The 20,211-nt window shown below is 26.1% G+C and overlaps 1 protein-coding gene across 2 annotated transcripts in view; it reads right to left on the bottom strand.

The window, feature by feature from the left end:
• Positions 1 to 20,211, bottom strand: part of LOC132926499 (calmodulin-binding transcription activator 1) — a 116,470-nt gene that overhangs the window by 70,405 nt on the left and 25,854 nt on the right. The gene's annotated exons all lie outside the window — the stretch shown is intronic.

Genomic DNA, 20,211 nt, shown 5'->3' with positions numbered 1-20,211 from the left:
TTATGTTTGTAACGTATAGGGTATAGACCACTATAATACTATACAGATTTTAATAAAAGTTTCAAATATTATTTTTAGAGGTACCCATAGAAAATAATCTGAACCATGTTCAAAAATGTGCAAAGTTTTATATTTAATCGAGCTACAACTCGATTGCGCATCTCAGTGCCGAAACAAATCGAGATATACACATACTCTGATGTCAATTTCCGGTGAACTGAGGTATGTACATTAAAATTTAGATACAATTAGTGACGTACTTTATGTTTGTTCATTTTTTTCACAGTGAATTCAAGATATACAATTAGCTAATAATTAAGTACTAAGAATAGTAGAATAAGAACTTATTGGCCGTTTCAATGTCACGTATTGTAAAATAAGTAACGCAGAAATTCTAAAACAGTTATATTACTTAGATTCATCATTGATTTGTTTTATAATAATTAGTACAATTAGCAAAAATTTTAAAAATATAATATTTTTTTTTCTATATACGTCACAAAATAATACAAATTCACAACACTGAATGTATAAATTTCAAGGATAACCGAAATTATGATATAATAACTTAATATTTATGTATATTTCACATCCAATCCACTTAGTGTAATCGTATTTTTCATGAAATGGATATCCATTTCATGAACTACGATCATGTCGTGTAAGTCAAATTTTAGTTCATGAAATGGACATATAGCTTATCCATTTCATGAAATTGAAATTCTTATTTTTCACTTTATGTAATATTTTAAATTAATTACATCAATAGGTAACTTTTCGTGAAATCGAAATAATAACTTTTCGTGTTATGAAAAAATACAATCAGTTTAAATTAAGTTTGATTTTTAATCTATTACATATTTATTCATGATTATTATAATTATTTATAATAATAATAAATTATAAATTATAAATTAAATAAATATAAATAATTATAATAATATTATTTATATGAATAATAAATTAGTACTTATTTTTACAAATATTAGAGGTATGGCAACGACTGTTACACTTTACAGAAGCTTAAAAACAAGCACATCGTTTTGATTCACATTGGCGTTTACTAATACAACTCAAAAAACCTTGTCCCCCAGAAATATGAAATATTTTAACAATTACTTACATTTTTATTTTGGCTGCTAAGATTTCTTCAATTATTAATTGAACCTCATTTTTAGTAGGGGGATTTTTCCCAAGTTTATCTACGTAGTAAGCATTTAATTTTTCATAAAATTCATAAAATGAATTAAATTCCATTTTATATAAAATAATTATTTTGTAATAAACGGTAATATACGGCTCGCATCAAATCAGAGAACGTACTGGCATCATATAAAAATAAAAATGATATAATATAAAACATTTCCAGAATGCCATAGTCGTATTACACTCATTACTCATACAATTAATGCGATTATTTATCGATAACAGGGTACCATATTAGTAGTACAGTAAGTTATACAATACCTATTCAGTATCTTAATGCCTACAATTTAAAGATTCGTGTTATCTTATGAATGTTATTATTTCGATTTCACAAAAAGTTACCTATTGATGTAATTAATTTAAAATATTACATAAAGTGTAAAATAATAGTTTCCTTCTATTTCATGAATCAAAATTTGACTTACAAGATATGATCGTAGTTCATGAAATGGATATCCACTTCATGAAAAACACGATTACATTAAGTGGATGCGACATATACACATATATATATATATATTATAAATTAATAAAATTAATAGCGAGGATTGTAAAATATTTATTCATAAAATCCACTCTGTCCTAAAAGAGGTACATTCTTTCATTTCAGATTCGAAACAGAGCGATGAATTATTATATATTTTTTTCGTCATTGGTACCTTTCGGAGCAGTAAAAAATAAAAAAAATATTTAAATTTTCAACTTTGGGGGTAGTTTCGGGTCAAAAGTGAATACCAATAATAATATAATAACTAATAAGGTATAAATAAATATTATTATAATAATTAAATCCTATATATTCAGAAAAAAATTATTAATCTAATGTAATGCTAATAGTAAAACAAATTACTTTAATAGTTATATTTAAAAAAAAAAAACACTACATGATATATACTTGGGTAGTGAAATAAGCTGACCGACTGTTTTCGCTCAGAATCGTTTATCATATACAATTATATGTCATTAAATTTAAATTTAACACATCCATTACAGTGACCCACTCAACAGCTGATGTACAGCAGAGCGGTACCGCCGTCACTTGTCCATCTTTTTTATAATGACCTGTCGGAATTTCACATCCTCTGATGTTTCGACCGTCAGCATTTTAACATGCCGATATATTGATTGACTACACATGTATATATGCATTTACTAAATGTAATTTTCATATTTTCATAACTATACATTTTAATAATCTATCCTTTATTTGTAATCACACATACATTATTTTTTATGTATTTACCTATTACTTATATGATGGCTATATAACAATTCGGTAAATATAGACATACCCAAGTTTTCCCATTTTCTATAAAATAGAAAAAAAAAACCGGAAAAACCTGATGCCCTGCCCTATTCATGATGCATAACATACAACATATGTCATATAATATATATATATATATATATATACAAAAATAATAATAGATTGAGAATCCACGTAAATTATTAAACAGACATCGGTACTCTCGTATACGTATAGTTTCATCAAAATCCAGTCAGCCAGATGTGAAATGTACTGTTGTTGATATTTTTTTTTCAAATGCATTCGGAGCGAAAGCAATAACGTATTGGGAAAAAATAAAATAATCTCAAATATTTCCTTTTATTTATTTATTTTTTTCATTTTCACATAAACCATGCGAAAAAGTCTTTGTAGTCATCCTACGCCAGTTACCATTTCACAACGCTGTCGGTACACTTAAACTCCGAACAGTATTTTTATTTTTTTTTTTGTTAACGCTCAACATGATAGTCGTGTCAGTATGTTATGTATTTATGATTGATGCTTGTACATATAGTTACAGTGCATTCCCAATTTTCACTAACCCTTCTGTATGACGTTATAGAGGTGTTCAGCAGGAAGAGTGAAGAAATCCAATCGAAACAGTTCGAATCAAATTAAAATAACGTACGGTATTAATGTGTACAAATAATGATATTATAACGCCGTATTGTGTGGAAGAAACTACGACAGGCACAAAATATTATATTATATTTGAATTTAGTAATAATTTGTTATAGCTCGTGAGACGCGGGTACTTTTTATTCGGCTTTTTTTCTATTCAAACACAAGATGTGATTTCTAATGACTCATTAGTAATGAGTTGTGATTCCTTCGTAACAATATTGTAAAGCGCTCATATTCTTCGTTGCGATTTGGGATCAGTGACTCGAACTCGAAAGAAAATTATATTTATTTTTGAAACAAGAGGAAATTATAATGGTTATTTTAATACAATAATAGCCAATATAAATATATAACGTTCAGGGGTGTACCAAGAAATTTGTTATGGGGGTGTCCTACGACGTGTAACAATTATTTTTATATTAATGTGTAGGTTTCAGCTTACAAGTAATGTTTACTTCACAACTAACATATTAATCATAACAGGTTCTATTTTATTTCAAGGCAAACAAATGTATGAAACGTAAATCAATAACTTATTTAGTAGATAATATTTGAGAAGTAAGTAGATCAAATATTTTTTTTTTATTAGTTTAATAAGTACTTTCTAAAATACCAGGTAACTAATTATTAAAAGTATCTAATATAAACACTAAAAATAAATGAAGTCTGAATTTTGGACTCAATGGCTTTGGATATGATTCTCAATATCTGTATGTAATTCAACTAGTTTAATTTAAAGTTATATTTTTCTAAATTTTAAACTTAAATACATAGTTAGTTAATTTTCTAACTAACTTAAAAGCGGGCCTAGTTTATTTGCAAACTACCAATTGAAATAATTTTGCTTTTTATAGTTTAATTAAAAATAATCCATGAATTAAAAATGTTTTTGAAATATTTAATTCTAATGGTTTTATATAAAATTAATGTATAGGTACACGATTTAAAAAAAAAAAATAAATTAATACTATAATTTCTGTTACTCGTAAATATTGATAAATAATATTATACATAGATGAGAAAGAGATAATCTTTATTTTTTCGTATTTACTTTTAACTGAACGTCTTCATTTGATTAGTATTAAATGCTAAAAAAAAATTTTGCATTCACTTAATTTTACTTAAAATAAATTTAATTATTTTTATTAACTTGCTCAATTTTGGTTATCTTTATCAACAGGTTAATATATAATTAAAATTGAAATGTGGGATTTCATACCAATCAAATTTACTTTTTCTTTATAAGTTTGTATTATATTTGTTGCCGTTAACATAATCCACTTTAAATTGAGTATTTTTAAACTTAAATATATTAAAAACAAGTATCTATATATTTTTACACAAATTGTTTTTGTTTTTTACCAAATATTAAATAAAAATAAGCATGAATGTATAAAATATTCAAAAAAAGAATATACATGAAATGTATTACATTTAGCTTATTTATTCTTTGTGATATAAAGGTAGGCACTTGATATTATTTTATTTTATAGCTGTAATATACTATAATATTATATGAGTTTTATATGAAAAACATTATTATCATACTAATTTAAATTGAGTAAAAGGAACTTTTTATAAATTATAAATAAAACAAATATACATTTATAATTGATTAGTTATAATTTTATAGAACGAATGAATTCAATTTCTATTGGTTTTTTAAGGTGTTTGTTTTTTTGTTAGTGTGGGACCATAAACAAATGCTTTAATGACCTCTGATGTGTCAGGCCGACATTCTGAACAACATACGGTAATGTGTATTATTATACTTTTTATTTTAACACTATTATTTCTGTGCACATTAAACTTGATTATAATAATACGAACTATGTACCTATAGGTACTTATACATATTTACAGTACCAGAAATTTAAACCTGCATACGCCCATGTGAGTATATTTATGATAGGGGAATAATAGTACAGAGAGCGACAGTGTGAGCATATTATATGCACTGTGCAGCAGTATGGAATTTATTAATTGTATAGCCGAACCGCGATATTTGAGATGTTTGCTATAAACTGTTATGATTAATTCACTAAACGAGTATGTATATATATATATACATATATATGTGTGTGTGTGAGTATTCCACGAAGTCATTCGTTGCTCAGCTAGTATATATTTCATACAAAGTGTCAACCTACCACTACGATGGTATATAAACTAAGAATACCATTCCTCCCTTGTTGCGCTGTGTGATAAATTTTTTACTAGATCCGAAAGGAAAATCATCCAAAAGCCACCAAACCACACTGACTAGTATTTAGAGCGCAGATGGTTTTAATGAAATATCGTATTTAGAAAAAAATATAGTAAATTAAATGAGACGACACCGCAAAATTCACAAATATTAAGTACCTATTAATTGTGGTCTGACAATGTTTAAAAATAAAAATATCGCCCGTTGTAAATTCGCCTATAAATAAAATAAATACGTATTTATGAAGAACCATAATAATATAATGTCTATTTAAATTATTATTTTTATGTAATAATTCGATTATTTTATTATATCATGTAATAATGGCGTACTAAGTTTTATCAACAATTAAATGACAATTTAATTAAGTTTGATCATGGTAATAATCTTATAAAAATTAAAAAATAAGTAATTCAAATATTTTTTTTGTGTTAATCAACTATAAGTATACGATTGATGATCATTTAAAAATTAACAAAAAGTGTATTTTTTTATAACATATTATGTAAATGTATAGTTTTTACTTCGCGTAATTATGAAAATAATTTTCCCAACTGATAATACAATTTAAGTGAGTGACAAACAATAACACTAGCAGCTAAGTAATTAAACTTTATTCGAGGTACCGTTCCCACATAATATCAGTTTAGGGTACATTATTTAATTTGCCTGCTTTAATGATGAGAATATTTTTTTTTTGAAACTACAGTTTATATACCTTATTAAGCATTAAAACATGGACTAAAAGTTATAGCGATTAAACGATGACATTTTTATAAACCTATTTTGATCTGAAAATGACGTGTATCAGTGTATCATAAAAAAAAAAAAACAAATAACTATGTACATTGTATTACTATATGTTTGTATCTACATATTGTTACAAATTATAAGTAACAAAATTATAACAATTTTGTGTACAAACAAATTATTCAGATTTTTAATGTTTTTAAGAAATTAGTTATTAAGATTGAAAATATTATCAACTTTTATAAACAATATAAATTAATCTAACTTCTATAAATTTAATATTAAAAAAAAAAAATCTACCTATAAGTTCAACTTGATTAATTACATTTTCAAGTTTTTTTTACAGTTAATTATAAAAGAAACACAAATCATTGTAAAACCAATATATATCCTCCCTCCACTTTTAATATAAAATACAAATTCTTACTACTAATAGCAGCTCGTGAACTAAAATAATTTTTCAAACATTTGTTATAAAAGAATGTTTTTGTTGCAAATAAAATTAGTTTAAAAATTATTTTAAAGTTGTATTATTAAATAATTATCAAAGTCATATTTTTAGGTAGATCATTTTACTTAAAAAAATCGGTAGATTATAAAATATTAAATTATTTAATAAAAAATGTTAATAGAATTTATTATTTAAATTGAATTTAAATATATATATATATATATATATAACTTTCATCGGATATGAAGTTAAAAGTTTTGTTTCGTTCAAATGTAATTGGGTTCCTCTTAAAAAGAATCAGAGCAACCTTACAACCAAGTTATAAGGTCATAATAATTCTTGAGTGACTTTTTATATGCTGAAAACTAGTTTAGTAAATTTCATTGTTTTAATTTATTTAAATGTACTTTATTCGGTTGTTTAGACAATTCATTTTAATATATAATTTACATCATAAACATACAAATAAATACGCCTTAGTTTACAGGATTTAGTGTCAGTTTAAATTAAACACAATTTATTAAGAGCTCGATGAGTCTTTATTGTTATTTATAGTGATATAAGTAGAAAGTTCACTTTTATTTACCTATTAATAGAGTATGTGTTAAATTTCTGGTTTATTTTTATAAAAATTATTCATTCAATGGTTCACTAAAATATATATTATTATGGTCTAATCATAGGCCACTAAATCATATTTAATAGATCATTAGCTCAATATTAATTTATTAAATGTTTAGCTATTCCTTATGTAATCTAATATTATTGTTATAATATTATTTATGCATTGAATAACAATAAATATTTTGTAAATATGTAAATACTAATAAAATAATTTATACCTGTCCTAAGATCATTAAATAAGTATACCATAAAAATAGTCACTAATGTTTTCTGAAATAATAAATTTTTGATCTGTAACGAATAAGTATAGCTATAAAATGTATATATTATGATATAAAAATAGAAACCAATACATTTTTGTTGTATACGTATATGAATCTATATATTGTAGTTTAACGATGAAGAATATATTAAATATAGAAAATAAATAAAAACATGACGGTAATAGTTGAAAAATTGATTATGTATTTTTAAAAAAGCTCTCAAGAATTATTGTAATAATATTCTAGACGAATTCAGTGATAAAAACTTCTTTTAAGTTTTAAGGAATTAGATAATATGAAATATAAAATATCAATAGGAAAAATATATATTCCTGGTGTTCAATAAGCTTGAAAATCTTAATTAAATAAATATTTTGATATCTATAAATAGCATTATAGCCTATATTATTATGGAGCAACAACGGATTATACTGCTATACATTTATAGTATAAAATATTTAATAACCTCATTAATTATTTCATATTATTGTTTATCAATTCTAATTAGTCATCTAATGGCCGTTTCCAAACATACTGAACACTCTGTATATTATCAAGTTATATTATCATACCACGACCGAAGTAAAGAAATAAAAAATGACTATAATATAATGTCTCAACATTTCATAATGTTCAATAAATTGAGATATTGCAATAAATTCTTTCAATATATTATAGTATATGTTAAGCAAATTTAAAAATAAAGCAAAAATAAAATACATAAACATTGTCAAACCATTAATAATGGTTTCCTTATTCCGTTCGAAACCTTAAACAAAGCGGTTAACTAAATAAAGTGTAATACGATGCAATGAAATACTATGTATACAAGGTGATTGATCAAGGATCCTCACTCCCATTTTTAATTTAATAATGAATTTATTCATTCTGTTTGAAAAACAAAAATTAATTGTATCTCTACAGAACCACTCCTTAAGTTCTACTAATTTAAATAATTGGAAATTATGATATTTAATTAGGTATATTAAAAAAATTCAAATTTTGCATGACTGCATACTTGGTAAATTAAGAGGTATATATGTAATGATATGCTGTTATCGGTCTACGCATTTTTTTTTTTTTAGATTTAAGTACTTAATAGTCATTATAATGACACAATGTTTATAATATACATCAGAGATAGATTGAAAACGTATTCATTACGTTTTTAATTCGACAAATATATGAGAGTAAAACGACAATAATTATAAACTATTTGTTTCCAAATAAATGGACATTATAATAGTATGTATTGGGTACTCTGATGAGGGCGTTGGACGTAACAAACTGTAATTATGGGCAGTTGCATATATGCGATTATACAAGTACATACATATACCTTTTTTAATAATAATAATCGAACTTGTGTGAGACGTGTAGTTCCGACGACGCGACTTGAAATATTTCGAGACATATACTTCCTATACGTATACGCGTTAAGGACTCGTTACCACCCCGTACAGCTGATTGCATTTATGGAGAGATCTCCTCGGCCGCGCGATAAGCATTAGACACGCGCTCGGCAGTCGTAATACTATAGTTATCGGTTTTATTGATTACGCTGCAGTTTCAATGACATTAAACCCGACACTCCATTATTTATTAGGCCTAACCACACCGAATGACGCGACACTATTACACTTCAATCATAACTAAAATATAGTCACCCATGAATTATTTATATAATATATAATATATATATATATAGAGGTATACCTACGTCTGAGCTTTTAATGTGCGTAAAACACTCGAACGCGCGTGACACGCCGATACAACCGTCAGTGTCGTATTCAGGCCGTAAAGTGCGTCCAACTCGAGGAGGGAGAAGGCACAGTATTTTTATCATGATAGTAAAAAAACTCAGAAATATTAGATATTTTTTTTTTGTTTTTATCAATCGAATGTTCAAAAAGTTTATTTTTAAGTACATCGTGTTGTTTAAAAACCAATGTATAGTAAAATTAGTAGTAAAATTATTAAATTATTATTATTATTATTATTGTTATAATTTTAGTTTCTGAGCGGACCGCGATGAATGTATTGATTTCAGAATGATTTGGGTTTTTTCTCTATTTTATGTTTGAATATGGTGTTTTTTTAACTGAAAAATAATCTAGTCATTAACTTTAATAGATGGTTACGTAGAAAGTTGAATCTAGTTGGTACTTTTGGGAGGTGAAAATTGAAAATTCACAATACTTTTAGAAATAATCATGAAAATAAAAAAATTAACAATAATTGTTAAAATTGTAATATCCTTATTAAAATAATTATTCGGTTATCTTTGTTACTTAAACGTTAGATCATCTATGCTTAAAGGGCTTAGACTATCGATGGTTTTTTTTTCTATAAGTGTTGATAAAAATGATCACTTGGCCAAAAAGCTTAAAAATATAATTTAGAGTTCTTTATAAGTGGTTAGTACTGAAATTAAAAAACAAAAATAATTTAGCGTAAATCCACAATAATAGCTATCCCTACTTACTAATATAAAAAATTGAATGTAACTCTATCTGTTTGTTTTACACTCACACGCCTAAACGACTGAACCGATTTTGACCGAATTTGGTACAGAGATAGATTAGACCAATGAGAAGTACATAGGCTACCTTTTGTCACGAAACAGGCTTGACGAGGTTGAAATAGGGGATGAAAGTTCGTTACACCATGTTGGTCGTGGACCAACATCTTTCAAATATATCAAAAAGCAGAGTAATCAGGAATTTAGATCGCACTATGAAAGGCATCAAGAACAACCATATCATGGGAGAGATAGTGGTACTTTTAGCTGGTGACTTTAAACAAACTCCACCAGTGATTACTAAAACTACGCCGACAGATGAAATAAATATAAATATGTGAGTATAACTGCACAATGATGCACAACTAGTGCAATATACGGCTGTTTTGTTTAAAAAATCGGAGATCGTATGGCAACAGACAGTAACGGCATGATTACACCGAGCCGTGAATTATGTTTAATTGTCGATAACACAAATGATCTAAAAAGGAATGTCTATCTCGATCTGCGAATAAAAATAGGCAATCAAAAATGGTTTGTGAAATGGAAATTTGACAAATGAAACAGTGGGGCAGACATACGAATAAATTATGTCACTTGTGGAGGGGGATGTTGTCGAGTATCTCTCGGTAAATAATGTTATGTATCAGCTAGTTATAAATATATGCATTTGAAAATATAATTTTTATGGATTTATATAGTAAATAATATCATATATCATTATAATAATTAAATACTTATATAATATATGCCATGTTCTGGCAAAAATTAAATCAACTTACCATAATACGTTAATAGTAAAATAAATTACTTTCATAACAAAAACATATTAATACATTATATAATATACATATAACTACTTATAGTAATAAAAGCTGATAGACTGTATATATTCGCTCAAAATTGTTGTTCGTACCTATGTAATGAGTGTTCAAATTTTTGTGATGTTATAGTATTTATATTTTATAGTGATTTAATACTTATTAATAATTAATCTATCAACATTATAATTTGTAAAAATAGTCCAAGTATATTAAATACTAGATCTAATATTAAATTTATACATATTTGCTGTACTATATTATAACTTATTCTATATTTTTCAATGACTATTATCGTTTATCATTAATAACGATATTTGTATAACAGTAAAGTAACTGCTCTTTCGAAATTTCAATTAGTAAAATCAACATTTTTAAAAAAATTATCCACTAAATAATTTACGGTAAAAATAATAAAGGGGGCTCGTTTTAAAAATATAAATTTGTATTGCCACACTTCTTATATATAGAATGAAAAATCTCAAGAATTTTAAAGTATGATCATTAAAAATTCCAACAATCAGATTTTGAATAATTTAATTATTTAATTACAAAATAGCGGTGAGGATGGTTGGTGAATCACCTTTTATAATATTATACAACTTTTGAACTTTGGCCGTCTAATTGTGAAATTCCAAGCACCGGAGATTGCAGTGTACCGAGAATAGTTTACTTGCTGTATAATATTATATTAATATGAGAGACGATTTGATATTATTATTTTTTTACTATGTATAAATTATTATCGTAAGTCGATGACAAATATATTATAGGCTACGGTTATTATTTCATTTGTTTTACCCCATTCGATAATAATCATCTAACTGACGAACCGGACAATAATATCTCACCACCATTTCACCCCCCGTCAATAGGGTGGCGATAATAATGTTAAATACGCGTGAGTTAAACGGCAAAGCTGCCGCCGACGAAGTGAGTATATTGTAATAGGTACCTTTCGCCTTCTGGATGTTTTATACCCAAACGTCACGCACTAGCAGAAAGCGGTGTACCTATTATATTAAAGCTATTTATATATTATTATTTATATTTAATGCATATACACGCGGGATTTTATCAATTCCGCCACAAAAGGCAGCAGTTAATTGCTAACCCGTCGATCACGCCCAGTTTTAACTTGCGAGTTTAGGAGACACGAAATTGAGCTTTTTTTATTATACCGATAAAATTACCAATTAGGCGAAACAGGAAAATAAACGACTACATATTATAATATACATTACATTATTATTAATTATTAATCTCAAATAATCACATAAGATATCAGAAATAAATTATTTTTATTGAATTATTCCTATCTAATGGCTACAAGAAATACAATTTTCATATATTTTATAAATTTACTAAACTTAACGTTTAAATTAACTTGTTATTTTATCAACTGATTCTTATTCACATCCATTGATTGAATCCTTATTCCTTTAATATAGAATTTGTTAACTTAATTCCAATACGGCAAAATATCGCTCCTTAAAATATACAGGTAATTTATAAGACGCGTTCATGGCTGAACATGGTTATAGACGGACTGCTAAGAAACTGACAACGTCGTTACAAATTACACGATAAGAAGATATTTTTCTGCGCTCAATTGATTTATTAAAAAAAAAAAAAAAAAAAATGAACCACTTGATCGGGTGTTATCGGAACACATCAACCGTTTTAAACTTTCCGTTATCTTTAAATCATTTTAAGCCCAATTTTGATTTATTTTCACACCGTCAGACGGTCTCGACCAACATAAACGTACAATATTAAAAAAAAAAAAAAAACATTCATATAACACGTGACGGTTATAAAAGCACGTGATTTCCCAAAAGCGTGCTAAGAATCAAATATATGTCGATGCATTCAACTCGTTTGCGAACTAATAATAATTAATCGTTTTATACTGCATAACATCATAATATGGTATGAAGTACCAAACAGTTATTGACATTTTACAATGGCCCTTTTAACAAGTTAAAAATTGTATATATTTTATAACTTTTCAACTTAGCTAATTTATTTTGGATTTTCGTTAATTTAAATATTAGCTTAACTAATTAATTGTTTTTTTTTTTAATTAGCATGAAATCAACGAACTAAATTATCATTTTAAGAACCTAAATTAATTTATTTTGTATCCAATTTTATATTATTTTATTAAACTTTAATCGGTTTTATTTTCATATTTAAAAAAAAAATAGGGTTATGTTTGCTGCTGTGAAAATTTATTTATTTTGTTTTCTGTAACGTAAAACTTCATTGAAGTACTATATAATTTATATAGGTTTAAACACTATAGCACTATAAACACTTTGGAATAGGAAAAAAAAATATTCTAGTGTTATAAGTTATAACTTATATACAAAAAAAAATTAACTGAATAAAAAGTTTAAAAAGTGATGTATTATTTTTTTCTTATTAATGCATATTGATTCATTTTAATTAAAATTCTTTACTTTACCAGTTTTAGTATTATTATATGAGTGTCCGAAACGAGAGACAAAAACAGATTTGTGTTTAAGAATGAATTAAGTTGGTATATACGATATAATTTAACATCGAGTTATTTAGCGTGAACTATAAATAACAAAAGTACAAGACACAGTGACAATCGTTTCATCAGTAATTTTTTTTCCCACAGGAGCAATTATTATTTTAATATGTGATAATGTTCAATACAAATAACAAAATATAAAATATTTCGATGGACGTGAAAGCAATTTTAGATTTTAAAATGATTTAAAGTTTTAGAAAAAAAAACCCTGTTATAAAAGCACCGGTAAACATTGGTTTATTAAATTTTATCCAGTACCAGTGGCGGATTGTGCCACCGAGAGGCCGGGAAGTTTCCCGGTAGGCCGGAGCCGATCATAACTAACGGCCCTATCATCCTAATACTGATTTTATAATTTTTTTATACTTAAATTTGTTTTTTTTTATTTTTAAAAATATGATTTTTCGATAAAAATATTTGTATTACCTATATGACGTTTTGTGCATCATATGATATATTATATTAATATTATGTGCATTATTATTTATTTATTTATGAATAAAAACAACTCTAGTAAATTGTATGGTAGGTATATACCCGGTATTATCTCAGTAACTGGATAATACCAACCAAAATACAAACGCCCAATAAAATTTCCATTTATGCTTATGAATGTGGAAAAAAGTATAGTACAAAGTATAGACTCAGAAGAAATTATTGAAATTATAAAAATTATAAGTGATCTCTTAAATAAAAAACTGTCATAATCAAGTTTTTGACTTCCAAGCATGTTCTACCTTATTCAATTTTGAAATTTGTATAATATGCTGGCATGTTGCCACTGTCTGTTACAACTGTTTATAATGTCTTATGACAAATAACAGGTATACACTTGATTCTTGAAAATAATCTAATTAATCTATTGATACCTATATTAAATATATACGTATTAATACTTATATGGTGTATGTAAGTAATAAATAAATTAATTTAACTAATAGATTTATTTAACTCAACTAAAATTATTATTATTTTTTATTTTTACTACATTTCAACTAAATTTTTTATGATGTTTTGGGCTAGTGAAACAAAATTCTCCGGGGCCGGTTAAAATTCAGAATCCACCACTGTCCAAAACCCTTTTCCTAAAATCAATTATTATAATATATAGATAATTAGATAATATATGTACATTTATAATAAAATAAATGTAATGTAACATCATATTATATCTATAATATTAAATTACAATATTATTGTATTTTATACATGTATAAACTCTTAACATATAGGTATGCACTTTTTTTTCATGACAAATAATACTTTAATGGCAAAATAGTATAAACCTCTACTCTACCCTATACTCTACGTCAGCGGTTCCCAAACTGTGCACCGCGGTGCCCCTAAACGTAAAATTGGTTATCAATGAGTATTTTTTTTTTGTTCTATCTTTCGTGTTATTCACAGCAAGGCACCATGGCCAATTTGGATCCAAAAAAAGGCACCGCGAAAAAAAAAGTTTGGGAACCACTGCTCTACGTTTTATGAAACATTGGTATAATTTAATTGAATCCTTAAGTATATCACGGAATAAAATTAATAGGTGCATACCTATTTTCATTGAACTATTATACGAACGAATTATACTCGAATCGTTGTATTTACTTTGATATTATTATGGTTTTATTGCTCGTAAAATAAACTAGAAATTGTAGAAATATTGAATTAAAACGTAACTATAAAAGTAAATAAATTATAAAACTGACGATTATTATTTAATTTTGTGAAAATAACGAGTTATAAAATGTGATTTTAAATTACTACTTGTTTACACGAACAGTATATTATTACATTTGTATTTAAATAAATCGACAATTGACGTGGATTATTTTTTACAATATTGCAACATTTTCGCGTTCACAATAAGATAATTATGCACTTTTGCTAGGTTGTCACAATATTACAATAATATTATAGACAACTTAACAAATAGGTGAAACACCTGATACGTGGAAAAGCCATAGATGTAGATAGCGTAGAATATATAAATACCTGATAATAGTTAAAACTAATTATGTTTACTCAGTTTAGGAAATTGTCAACTGTTGATACACAAATCGATGGTACTATATACACACATAAATTATAACTAAGTGTATAACTGAATAATCGTGATATCTTGTTATTTCTAATTCTCAATAATATAATATCTTAACCAAACACCGTTGTCCTCATTTTGTTATTTTATTCAATTTTGTTTTGATGCATTAAATATACAACTGTATAAGTTAAAGGTATGATTTACATAAAATCCTTAAAAATCCTATTAAAAGATAAAAATTACCTTAATATAAAAAAAAAATAAAAAATTTGATTCATTGTTACATAATTTAAACTTTCAGTTGAAAGCTACGTTTAACAATAAGCTAGAAAAAACTACAATTCACTAGCTTACTTATCGAATACTGACACAAATGCTGTTCTTATTACAGTGATTTCCGGGATTTCTGTCAATGAAAGTTAAGTCTTTAACTTATACTTTATACTCTACAGACTAAATTTTATACAATATAAGAAAAAAAGTTAACAATTAATGTAAAAAGTATTAAGTTAATTAATAAATCGAATAATGTTTTTAATATTTCGAAAAATATATAAAAATATTATAAATACCTAATTATTTGATTATAGAAATAAATCCAGATTTTTTGTCTGATGTTGCTATAATATTATACGTTTTTAGAAGGATTATTGAACTTCCACTGAGTTACGATCTCAAATCCTTAGTCTGCAAGTACTACACAATTAAATAATTGAAATATAATGTTGTTATAAATGGAGTTTAGTCACAAAATTACTCACAGAAAACTATATCAATACTTAAATATTTTTAGTTATTGTTATAAAAATATACCTTTAAATTATAAAAACAGTAAATATAAAATATAGTGAAGAAATACATAACTTTATTATGTATAGTAATACTGTGTTATACGTGTTTCATCTTAAATCTGCTTGCTAGTTCGATTATAATTTGTTATATTATAACATCTTTATAATGAGAAAACAACTATGGATATTATATATTATGGCATATGTGGAGGAAGTAGCAAAAAAATAAAAATAACACCGATAAAAATATTTCCTCAACCCTGAATACATTTCTGAATCCAATACCTAATCGAATTCCTGTTTCCTTTTATCTAAACTTATCTTAACTCTATCTGAATAAAACTTTTAGTTGAATTACTACTTATTACAAAATGAACTTAGTTTTAGCAATATAAATGTTGAAGAGAATTAAAGCAGAAATTAATAACATGCCCTTTAAATCACAGCTTATTAAAATATTGTTTGAAACACTATACGTACTCGTATATTATATATCTAATAATTAATCATCCCTATTATAGCCAGTTATATCATATATTAGTTATATTTATAGCTGAGAAACATCACAATAGTAATTCTTTCGAATGTTCCTTCTCGCTAAATGTGAACCCATTTTTTATGTTCCTTTCTCTTTTCCTCTAACAACTATTTATTCCACTCTCTCTAAACAAGTCTATGCGATTTGCAAAATATGAGGACCCCGATTTTTCTTTTTACATTTTTGGATTATATTTAATATTATATTATTAGCTATAAGTTTATTGTTATTCACTTCTAATATTATAGTATTAACTATTCTTGTTTCATTGACCTTTGGCCTGTGCTATTATAAAATGTAAAAAAAAAAAATATTATAATTTTCAAAATACTTACGATTAATTGGTAAATAATAATTATAACTATTCAAATGCATTTTTATTACCAGTTGAATGGCGTAATTTTAAATTTAAATTTTTAAATTTCGCCGATACTTTAATGATATTTGTAAAAGAAAATTACAAGCTCTTGCTTGTATACACTTGCTTAATTTTAAGAAAAATTGTGATCTAGTTTAAAAAATATAAGTTTTTTTTTTTTAATTAAACAAGAACAAACCGAAATAATACACGATTTTGAATTAATATAAGTGGCTTATCTACTCTTGAGAAAAATTTACTGAAAGCGTAAAGTACACGAGGAGTTTGACCTAATTAAAAATCAATTAGCAAAATGAAAAATATAAAATCGAGTTTTGAATATACAATTAATACTAATTAATAACATTGTAACTTAATAGGTCAGCTTGAAATTACCAAAACTATAAATTCCTTATTACTTATTATTGACAAGTTTTTCAAAATTAAGTTTATAATACGTAATTATTGAAAGGCACAAAAACAAAATACTAAAACCTAAATAACCATACATATTCCGTAAAACCCAAAATAAACACTCTACATTTTTCCAACTTTTCTTACTGTACACTTTTTTCTATATCTCTTTCAGCTTTCCTATCTATTCGAAACAATGGCGATTGTTTATTTTACCTTAAGAAGAAAGTGTAAGTTGGGGAAATTTAGTTTTATGAAAACAATTAAGTTAAATGTATTGTAAAATTAAAAGCGGTCCAAATGTATATATATATATATACAGGATCAATAGTGTTGAAAATTCGTCTCGCTTCGCTCGTGATGCATAAAATAATTTTGTAATCATTATAAATTATTATAAAGTTAACCTAACGTGTACTAAACAATAAGTCTCATACCAACAAATTATGAATTTTATCAAACTAAATATTACCTTGATAACCGCATATACATAGACCTAGTTATAAATTATATGGCCATAAAGTTGAATTACCTAGAAAAATATTAAAAACGCAATTACTTTTAAAAAAATAATTCAAATGATTAAACTCATGGGTTATTGGGTGATCTGCAATATACGAAATTTATTTTGAAGAGCTTAAGTAAAATAAATGTTCCCTGTAAGTTCATAATTTTGACCATTTTTCGTCGAATATTAATATTTTGTACCTATTATAGTTTTGTTTTAATATAAAGATATTTTAATTTAACATTTTATGTTATATCAAAACTTGTATAGTAAGAGTATTATTTTAACGAACGTATACTTAAAGATGATAATTTTTTAGTGCATTTTTAAGGGTACTTTAATGGGTTTTTAAGTCATAAATATACGTGGCTTACAAAATAATAAGAATAGTAAATGAGGAAAAGTAGTTAAAAACATTATTAGGCAGACCAACTTAAAAATAGAAAAAATGTATAACTCATCCATTCATTGTGGAAATAAAAAATGTTTATAAAAAAAAATGTATACATATAGTGAAAAATACTGTATTTCTAAATAAAATAATAAAGATTACAACTTGTTTTCCCATATATTATGTAATAAAGATATTTCAGAATAATTTGGAATTTATTTACTGTTTTTTTTTCGTACATAAAACACCATTTAAAATACTCAATCCATTTTAACACGTGTATACTGCTTATATTTAAAAATCAGTTCAAGCAGAACTGTAAGATGAATGATAAATTGAAAAATTTATTTCATTATGACGTATACCTATTTATATAGCTATTTTATATGTGTATCACAATAAAAATCACTAATAATAACAATGAAAAGTATAACTATAACTTAATGCGATTTCTGAATATATTATTTATGATTTTTATTTTGTTCCTAATGTTTTTTTTATTACTTATAAACTTGTTTCCTGAGAACGAAAAGTTTTTAAAATTTGCCATACCTAACAACAATCATACCCCTTTTTATTTTTATTATTTTTATTCTGATTCCATATATACATATTCACAAATCTCAATATCTCTAGAATTGTCTAATGTTAACCATTATTATTTGTCGACAAAACATTTAAGAATACAGTACATTTTTTATAATTTTGGTTTTTTTTTTCATTTAAGTTTTGTATTTTGCACTCGAGTTTTAGGTACAACTCTCTTTTTTTTTTTTTTTAATTTTAACTACCCATTTTCACCACCAATTATTTTTTTTATTTTTTCATGAATTTCAATGGTCAAACCAACTTCACATTATTCAAAAATGGTACTTTTATGTTAATGCGTTTTATAATTTTGAACGTTAGACATTATTTAAATGCACGACGCGTGTGACATATCATTTTTATTAATCGGTCGTTTTTTGGGTTAGATCAGACGGGTCAACCACTAATTGTCCCCGTGTGCAAATGTGAAACTTGAGTGGGCGCATACAAATAAAACCAATAGGTGTAGTACATAGATATAATGTATAATGTACTTATTTTTCAGTATATAGAATCTGGACGAATAATAAAAAAAAAAAACCATTTGAATCGAATTGAAAATTTGTACGCTGAAATATCGAGTGTCCAGTTATCCGGTTTTACCGGACACACCGTAACGTGTGTCGAGTACCTACCTCGTATAATACGTTTATTAGTATTTATACACGAACTTTACGATATAATATACGTATATGTTATATCGATTCACTACGAGTCCTATTGGCGAGATAAATATTAATTAAGACATACGCAGTATAGTGAGTCGCACTAACGCCGCGTCTATGTACCTATATACATATACGAATACTACTAGTAAAAAGCTACGCTCAAACCTAATAATCGTTGTCGTTTCCACGGGGTCCACTGAGAGGAGTAAAAACCGGACAACGGGCAGTCTGGGGTATTATAATAGGTGTATATATATATATATGTGTGTGTGTGTGTGTGTGTGTGTGTGGGCGGCAGTCGAGAGATAAAATAGTGTGCGAGATGGTCTCCGGCGAGCATATCTCCGCCGTAGTATTACCGACTCTTTGACTAGTATTGATTGTGGTCGGAGGGGGGTGGCAGTATAGGATTATATTTGAGACTGTGTGTGTGCACACGTAGAATAACGTTCACACACCATTTTCTACTATACACGCCACACAGTGTCCATATAGTGTGAGAGATTTCCTTATACAATATATTGCACGCACACGCGCACACGCGCGCGCATAATAAAATGTGTACATGTGTATTCGTGTATTATGCTCGCACGCGAC

This window comes from Rhopalosiphum padi, chromosome 3 (assembly GCF_020882245.1).
Source record: "Rhopalosiphum padi isolate XX-2018 chromosome 3, ASM2088224v1, whole genome shotgun sequence".
In the NCBI taxonomy this organism is placed as follows: Eukaryota; Metazoa; Arthropoda; class Insecta; order Hemiptera; family Aphididae; genus Rhopalosiphum; species Rhopalosiphum padi.
The sequence above is the reverse complement of the archived record's forward strand: the minus strand, read 5'-3'. Positions and strand labels throughout refer to the sequence as shown.